At 36.9% G+C, this 9,029-nt stretch overlaps 1 pseudogene; it reads right to left on the bottom strand.

Moving 5' to 3' along the window:
* Positions 1-239: 239 nt before the first annotated feature.
* LOC133860354 (pentatricopeptide repeat-containing protein At3g59040-like) lies at positions 240-6,836 on the bottom strand (annotated as a pseudogene).
* Positions 6,837-9,029: the final 2,193 nt, after the last annotated feature.

The following is a 9,029-nucleotide window of genomic DNA, read 5'->3' as shown; positions in this document are numbered from 1 at the left end:
ACCCCCCCCCCCCCCCCCCCCCCAAAAAAAAAAAAAAAAAAAAACAATAATAAAATTGAAGTGCTGACTGCCGCTCCCAATCATGAAATAACAAATGAAAATAAAGGGATAAATGCAAAATTAATTTATACAAATATGTGCAGAGGAGCCAATCGACCAAACTAGCTTCACTAAGTTCAGTGAGCTTGGGGTTATATGAGTTTAATTGATACAACCCATTTCTCCTCAGATTTAAACTTTCAAAACCTCAATCCCTGTAATAGAAGAAAAGTTATGAAGATGCCCACATTCCTGACACCAGCATCAAGCGTCTCCTCAAAAACGGCTAGTGCTTCTTCCTCCCTTCTTGCTTTCCCATAAGCATTAATAAGTAAGGCATAGCTGACAACATCAGGTTGAAGACCAGCTCTTTGCATCTAAAATTCAGGCATATACTTCAAAAATCTGATGAATTTAATATTAACAAAAGATTAAAAGATGGGGGAGGGCCGAAAGATGAAAAATCAAAGAGTATTAAAAAAAAAAGAAGCAGAAAAAAGAAACCCTTAGAAAGCCCAGAAAACATTCAAGAACGGCTTCTTCATATTTACAACTTTGTCATGAGATATTAGCAATGCGTCCCTTATGACTTGTGACTACACGAAGTCAATCAATTGTGCCACAGGATAAGAGATTCAGTGTTTTAAAATTCTGGTTGGTATTTTGTATCAATTTCCACAAAACATATCAACTTGATTACTATTAAAAAACTAGTTCTCTTCACCTGAATATGTGTTTCTGCTTTTATTTACATAGAATTATGATAAGCCTTTTCCTCTTTTCATGATAAGTGTAACAACCATGAGTAACTTATCATGTTTCCATGTCTACCACGTAAAGATGTTGCTAATTCTTGTTGATGAAGACTCTCGCTCAACAAAAGAAAAAAAAAAAAAACTCTAGGTCTTCTTCTCTGTTTTGTCTAGTGGGGGATCAGAGGGAACTCCCTCCCTCCCTCCTCTTCCGGTTCCCTTCCTGCGTTAGTCCTTTAGAGTTTTTCTTTTTCTTGTTGGTCTTTTAGTTTAGGGCTTCTCTTCTTGTTGGGAGTAGATCTACATTGGTTGGGTCTTCTTCGGTGTGCACGCTCCCCATCCGAGGCCTCGTCGGCTTGCTTCGGTCTTCACCGTCGACGTCGAATCTGTGGATGGCCGCCACACCGTAGTGTGTGGCTGTTTGGTTCTTGTGCACATTGGGTTGTAGATCTACGTTGTTTGGGACCTCCTCCCCGTTCCGGCTCTACCCCATTGTCAGCGAAGTTGCAAGTGGCTGCCACGCGCTGTCCCGACGCGCGTGGCCGTGGAAGTTTCTATTTTTTTGGGAGTTAGATCTACGGTGTTTGTGACCTATTCTCTGCCCACGCGCCTCCTAGATGGCTTTTTCAGGGTTTTTCTGCTTGTTCCAGTGGTCTCTCAGCCCCGTTGTCTCTATTTTCTTTTTTCTTTTTATTTTTTTTCCTGTATTTCTAGGTTTTCCTTTGTATTATGGGTTTGTTCTTTTTCTTCTTTCTACTGCATATGGGATTTGAGTTTCTATTGTATTTGGGGTTTTAGGTGGGTTTTGGGGGGTTTGTTGAGTTTGGGTCCTTTTGGGCAGGGGTTTCCCCCCCAAAAAAAGATATTCTAAAAAATTCTAAAATAATTAAAATTTTACCCCAAATTTTATTTTTTTTTAGTTTTGCCCCCCCCCCCCTCTAATTTTTTTTTTTCTTTTCAATTTGGCCCCCCCAAATTGTCAATGCTGGCTCCGCCACTGTTTTGGGTTTGTGGGTGTTTATTTTTGGAAGGGTTGTTTGGGTTTTTTTGTGGGTTTGGGGGGTATTGTTGGGTTGGGATGCCTTCGAGGCTGGATTTGGTGTTTTATGGGGCTTCTACTGTAATTAGGTTTCTTGTGGGTTTTGGGTGTAGTTGGGTATTTAGATCCTCGTGGGTCTTTTGATATAACACCCCAAAAAAATTTAGGCCTCGTTTGATTCGCGGAATGGGTATTCCATAAGAAAATAAATAGTTATTACTTGAGATGAGGAATAGTGGAATGGAATAATTATTCAAATTCCTTAGTTTGATGACAACAAATAGTTCTCCCAAAGAATTTTTTTGTATAATAAATTAAAAGAGATTAGGTTTAATTTAATTTGAATTATTTTATAAAGACTTTTGGATAAGTATGAATAAAATATTAATAAGAATTAAAAATAAAAAATAAAAAAATACTGAACAGAGAAGTGACGGCTAAGTTTTTTTGGGTTGACAAGTGAACTTTTTAAATGGCACAAACTTCCCTGCATGTCCCACACTAGATAGAGTGAGAGAGAGGGAGCTGATTCAAGAAAGAGAGAAGAAGAAAAAGAGGAGATCGAGAGACAAAGAGAGAGACCGGGAGATCGGAGAGGGAGACCGAGAGGTTTGATTTTTGGAGTGGATCGTCGGTGGGTCAAAGCTGGCGATGTCGGTGGAGCCAATGAGCGTTTTCCAACGTTTTTCTCGGTACCCAAACGAAAAAAGGCAAGTAAGGCTTGATTTCCACTTTCTTTTTGTTGTTTTGGAGGATTCTTCTTAGAAACACTGATGGGTATCGCGAAAATTAATGGGTTGTTTGGTTTTGATTCCTGGATTGATTTTGTTGGGTTGTGTGTGTGGTTGGACCTAAACCGAATGGGTGGTTGTTAATTGAGTTTGAAGCTTAAAATTTATAATAGGTTTCGGTTGTCTTGATTTTTGTTTTGAGTTTCGGTTAATGTTGCTTAGATTTCCAGTTTATGGGTTTGATTTGGGTTTTGTAAAATATTTTTTTGGTTTTGATTTCATAGTTTGATTTGGGTATTGTTTTGAAGATTTTCTGTTGATGACCGAATGGGTATGGTGACTTTGAGGTTGATTTCAGAGTATAAATTCTGGGTTGATCGATTGGAGAATTGCTTTGTCTGTATTTCTTTTGGAGGATTTCTGTGAGAAGGTTGAGTGGGTTTGTTGTTGAAACTCTGTCTATGAGAAATTTCTGTTTGGGTTTCAATATTGGAAATTGTTGCATCATTGGTTAATTTGAGAATGAATTCTGGGTTTGTTTGAGAATGTTGGTTTTCTATTTATGATTTCTGGTTGGATGATTTTAGTACAATGAGCTTCTGTCTAAAGGCTTGAGGATTTACCCTGTTTTGGACAAATTGATGAGAACTGAGTTTTCTGTTGATGATCAGTTGGTGTTTATGTTTTGGATAAGATTTTGTTGAGGGAAAATTTTGTTGTAAATTGTCTTAATGGCTGTATGGAGTTTTTGTTGTGAAATTTGCATGGATTATGTTTGGGAATTTAGTTGAGTATAGCTAGATATCAATGGTTTAGTTTATTAGCATGGCAGGGTTTGAGCTTCTAAAATTTTGGAATCTTTAAGTGCTCATTTGGGTTGCAAATAAATGATGTTGCTGGATTCTATTATGTTGCCATAAACGTTAATGAGCTTGACTTAATATTGGTTTGTTTGGGGTATGGAGTTTTGAACTAAGGATTAGGTGATTCAAGGAAGTTGATGTTTTGGGGGAATTTCTTGTTGTTTAGGCCGAATGAGTTCATTTTGAAATTTCTTGAGTATTGATGATTTAGTCTATTAAGGTAGTGGTATTGGTTGGACTATTCTGAGTTTCAAGAGAAGTCATAAATTAGTGATTTTAGATATATGCAGTAAATTTAGATAGAGATTTTGTATTAATAAGAAGTATTTGAAGAATTATGGTTACATGTTACGTCGGATATATTTATAGGATACTTTAGTTTAAGTTTTAGGCTTCAAATTTCAAAATTTTCCTCCAAACTTCTTCTTGCAATTTATTTAGGTAGAAGGTCAACTCTGATGCTAATGGCAAGTCTAGGTTAGGGAACACAACCTAAAAACCCCGACGGAAGTTCAATAGAACTTTTGAAAAGAAAAGGTCGAGGATTTTCCTAAACTCTTTTATTTCTTTATATTAATTGCCTTTTAAATTTCGTCATGATATTACTCTTATTATAAACTGTGGTTGAAAATTCATATGATTATATAACGTTGATAAAATTATAGCTCTCAAAGTACGAATTATGAATGAGTACACGTGCACCATATGAATGAAGATGATGAGATTATGATTCTCAAAATGTATGTGTTACATGTGCACTATATGGATGAAGATAATGAAATTGTGATCCTCTTACATGTATATATGTTTCATGTGCATATATCACATTAAGTTTTACCCCACGACACCATCGTGTTACGATCCGGATCCATGTGGGTAGCATGGCAACCACACTAAAAGTGTGGGCTATCGGTTGAGGGGTCTTCACCTAGGGAAGTTTCTCCCGTTGACTCTCCCCTATGATGACAAGATGAGCGTATAGGTCATTCGGGATCAGTCCTTTTGGACGTGCCAAACGTAACATGCGCCTCTCACGGCTAAATAGCGGACGTGGGCCGGTGGAAGTTAAAACTTACACGCTGCATAAGTGATTCTTGCATCATTCTGCATTTGATCTAATTCCATGTTATTTAAGGTTTTCTTTATCTGCAAATATTATTGAACTCTATTCAAAATTCCTGAAAAATATTATACTTTTGATTATTGTGATTTTCTTACTGAGTTGTCAAACTTACCATTTTCCTCCCAATCTTTTCAGTTGACAAAGTAAGCCGAAGTCATTTCTTTGTAATGGCGTAGACCTCGCTAAAGAGCAATAGATCGTTGTGGACCGACCTAACCTTTATATTGTATAGTATGTCTCTTTTTGGAATTTATGGCATTGTAAAGAATTATTAATATGCATAAATAATAAAATAAGAAGTTACAATCTATATGTCGTAAATGTACGCTTTCATTTAAATATATTTAACACTCAAGTTCGCGTTTCCCCTTATATCCCAAAACGGGGCGTGACATGGATTCTGTTTTGTGGGCAAGCTGGGTTGTTCCTTTGTATACTTCCAGTGTATTTAAGGTAGGGGTGAAAATAGCCGCCCGCTAACCGTCCATAACCGCTTACCGTATAACCGCAAAACCGTTAAAACCGCCTAAAAACTGGTAACCGCCCTAGAAAGGCGGTTAGCGGTTTTTAGAAAGGCGGTTACCGCTAACCGCCTTTATTATTATTATTTTATATATATATATATTTATTTATTTATTATTAATTTTTAGATATAAAAACACCAAAACCGAAAACACGTCGTTTTGGAAATTTAACCTAGACATTAAAAACAAAAAAAAAACCCTAGACTCATCTACATTCTGTCTCGTCTCCCTCTCCACGCCGCCAGCCCCTCAGTGCCCTCACCTCTCAACTCTCTCATGATTCTCATCTCCATTCTCTCAACTCTCTCATGATTCTCATCTCTATTCTCTCTCGTCTCCCTCTCCAGTCGTTTAACGCAGTCTTCGAAGAGAAGCTCCAGGGTGATGGGGAGGAGATCGAGGGCGGTGGAAGCCCTATTGATGGAACCGGAGAGATCTGAACAATAGAGGGGTTGGAGGCCGGTTAGGTGGCACTGGAGGGACGATTATCGGTGGAGCACGTGGGAGTGAAGGTAGATCTGGAGTGGTGGTCGTGGTTGGGTAGATCTGGAGCGGTCATGGTGGTTGGGTAGATCTGGAGTGGTCGTGGTGGTTGGGTAGATCTGTAGTGGTCATTGTTGTTGGATGAGGACTCATCGGAGTCTAAAGTGGTGGTGGTGGCTGGGTCCACGAAGAGGCAGAGGATGACGTCGGCGGTGGAGGGGTTGATTTCCACACGGCCAAATGTAAAAAAAAAATAAACGATTGCCGGTTTTTAACCGCCAACTGGCAGTTTTTTCGGCGGTTGGCGGAGGTGGTTTGTGATTTTCGGTAACCGCCTTTTCACCCCTAATTTAGGGACGCCTTACGCTTTTTAATAAAAATCTTTTTACTTATTAAAAAAAAAAAAAACAAAATCTAGTTGATGAAATGGCCCCAAAAAATTTTAACATACAAAGGCTTGCACATCCCTCAAATCTCATTGCAAACCTTTTGTATTCCTTATCTGCACACTGCATTTTAGAAGGAACCATAAAAATAGATGCCAAACACATTTTTCCCATATTGGTATGCTATATTAATTGTTTTCATCAAGAACAAAAACGCCACCCATCTTGTTTAGAATAAAAACAACAGAGAGGATCTCCTCCCAAATTTTCATATGCCCTATTTGAGAACTTCACCAAAGAACATGTTATCAGCATGTTGACTAGAGCAGGCATGAGGGAACTATATTTCATTATTGACTGTTATTTCATGTCATATTTCGGCTATATGAAGTCAGAAAGTATTTTAACTTTACCTTGTCATAGATCTTTGAAACTTCTTTGTAATTTGTGTCGATTGCTGAACTCCTCGCTCAGCCATCACTGCAAATATTTTTTGAGCTTCCTCATAACTCCCAGCCTTCTTATGCATGCATATAAATTATCATGTGAAACATCTTTTGCTCTAGCTTCAAAGGTGGTTTTTCTTCATTCAAAAGGGTCTCAAAAATTTCTTCATTCAAAGATAAAAAAAAATTTGTGGAGGGTAAAAGACATGCACAAAAATTACGAAATTCATGACGGTGTTAGTTCATACATAATAGAATAAGTGTGTAAAATTTCATGATATTTTGAGGTCAATTGATATGATTCCGAATTTCCAAAGTCAGGGTTAGTTTTCTATTACTGCACCGGCAGAGATCAATGACCAGAGGGTATTTCCATATTTTCTGGCAACAATTTGGATTGAAATAATGAAATTTTGTGGAGTTATAACTAACAGTTGAATTATCGACCATATTTCATTTGGTGATTTTATGAGCACGGGTTAGATCAATTTTCAAAGATAAAACAAAAATCTGGATTGTTCTAGTTGTGCAGCAGAAAACCTGAAATTTCGACAGAGACTTTGGATAGGCAATTCTTACTAGGGTTTTACAAAATTTGTAAGGATATTTATCTGAGGGGGGTCAGGAATTAAAAATTTTGTTTGATGCAATTCAGAGTTAAGATGAATTAATATTAATTTTAGACGCAGTAAAGGTCATACCATCATACTGTTGGAATATTGTAACTTGGGTTTTAATGCCTACGAACTATTTTATGTAACAAATGATATCAGAACACGACGATTTTCGAACATGTTGTAGCCTTTGATGCTAGGAAGGATTTGGCAGAAGTCTTGTTGGATTCCAGTGACAGGAAAGGAGTGAAACGTCGAGAGAATCGAATCAGGACAGTAAGTGAAGCAGGGTCCAAGGTTGGTAACCCTTGTAAGTTATCGCTTATAACCCTTAAGTACCCCTTAAAAGTGTGGTATAAGGTTGAATGGCAAATAGTGAAGGACTTATGAACCCTATATTTTGAAGTCTCAAAAGCATAATTCATGCATTATCCCTAAAAACACATCATTATCAATGTTCTAAAAAGGTGACTTTACGTCTAGGTTAAGGAAGCTTAAATGGCTCTCAGAAGGGTATCGAGGTAAGTAGTAATCCCTACCCGTTTAAAATGTTTACAATTCTCAACATTTATATTATCATATTTTATCTTAGAAATGTCTTCAATTTCAATATCTATTTTATCATGCTTATGTTGCATTAGGATACATTCTAAAATGCTTTCAAGTGTTTTAAATGTTACCAATTCAAATCTCTATGCTACATTTATTATACATTGTTAAATGCTTTTAAAGTGTTTAAATGTTACAATGTTTTACAAATAAGTTTGTCACTCATAAATGGGTACATATGCTCCAGTATGAAAGAGGATGTCCAAACAAGGAGAGTTTTATGCAAGGAAATGGTACCCCTCTTCACATGCTAGGTTTATATGATAATTGAAAATTTAAAGTAAGAATAAGTATGTGAAAGGTTGAACCATATTTTTTGAAGAAAATTTTTGGCCTAATAGAAAGAAAGAAGCACGGTACTGAGCTGGAATGGAGTACATCACACTTAAGTACGTTGAGATGGTGTGGCAATCACTATGTTTACATTGCTGAGGGCATCAAGTAGTTAATCAGCTGGCTAGGACACATCTGCAGCCACGAGTGTTGTCAGATCCTCGAAGGTTGGATCATGCATGCATGGGTCGTAATAATATGCGAGGCTATAATTAACAAGAGAAAGAAGAAACCTTTATTGGTTTATGTCAAGTTTGATGAAAGGAAGTTAATTTTATGAAATCTTTTTCCGAACTTGACTTTTTATTAAGAAAGATTTATAATGGAAATGTTTTAAGTTCATTTTTTTTAATATGTTATATGTATTATGTCAACTGAACTCTTGTCTCATTTTGTTAAATGATCTTTCCAAACCAACCATTTTGAAATCAGTTTGGAGTATTATTTATTGAGCATTTCGCTCACGTTTTGTTTTCCCCCCTTTTCAGGTTATGAGACGAATGAGATAGGAGGCCAGAATGCTTAGGCTTAATTGGGGGAAATAGCATTCACAAGACATTTGATATGTTTTGACCTTACACTTCCGACATAAACTTTTCATGTCATGCATTTTAGTGGCTCTTTAACTACTCTTGAGTTATCTAATATGTAACATTAGCGCCTCTAAGGCTTTAGGGTTAACAAACCTATCCTTAATGGGCTAGGGGTGTTACAAAAATCATGTAGGAATGTTATATGCATACTCACACACAGAGCCAACCACTCACACACACAGCCAACCACCCACACACACACACAGCCAACCACCCACACACACACTCAAACAATCTAGCAAAACATAAATAGATCATATACTATTTTGTTTATGAGCAGAAAAAAAGTTTATAGAATAGTTAAACAATATTAGATCTTGTTTATTATAGTTTATAAGAGCAAACGCTTATATTATCTTATAGCAATTACAGAGTCCAATTGATGATAAACACAACCATACTCCGAAATGGCACTTAATTCATTAAGTGTAAAAGGAGAAAAGGTAATTGAGGAATCTAGCACCCGAATCATCAAGATATCTAGTGCAGAATAA

The sequence above is a fragment of the Alnus glutinosa genome, chromosome 2 (genome assembly GCF_958979055.1).
Source record: "Alnus glutinosa chromosome 2, dhAlnGlut1.1, whole genome shotgun sequence".
Classification (NCBI taxonomy): domain Eukaryota; kingdom Viridiplantae; phylum Streptophyta; class Magnoliopsida; order Fagales; family Betulaceae; genus Alnus; species Alnus glutinosa.
This window is presented reverse-complemented; position numbering and strand designations above follow the sequence as displayed.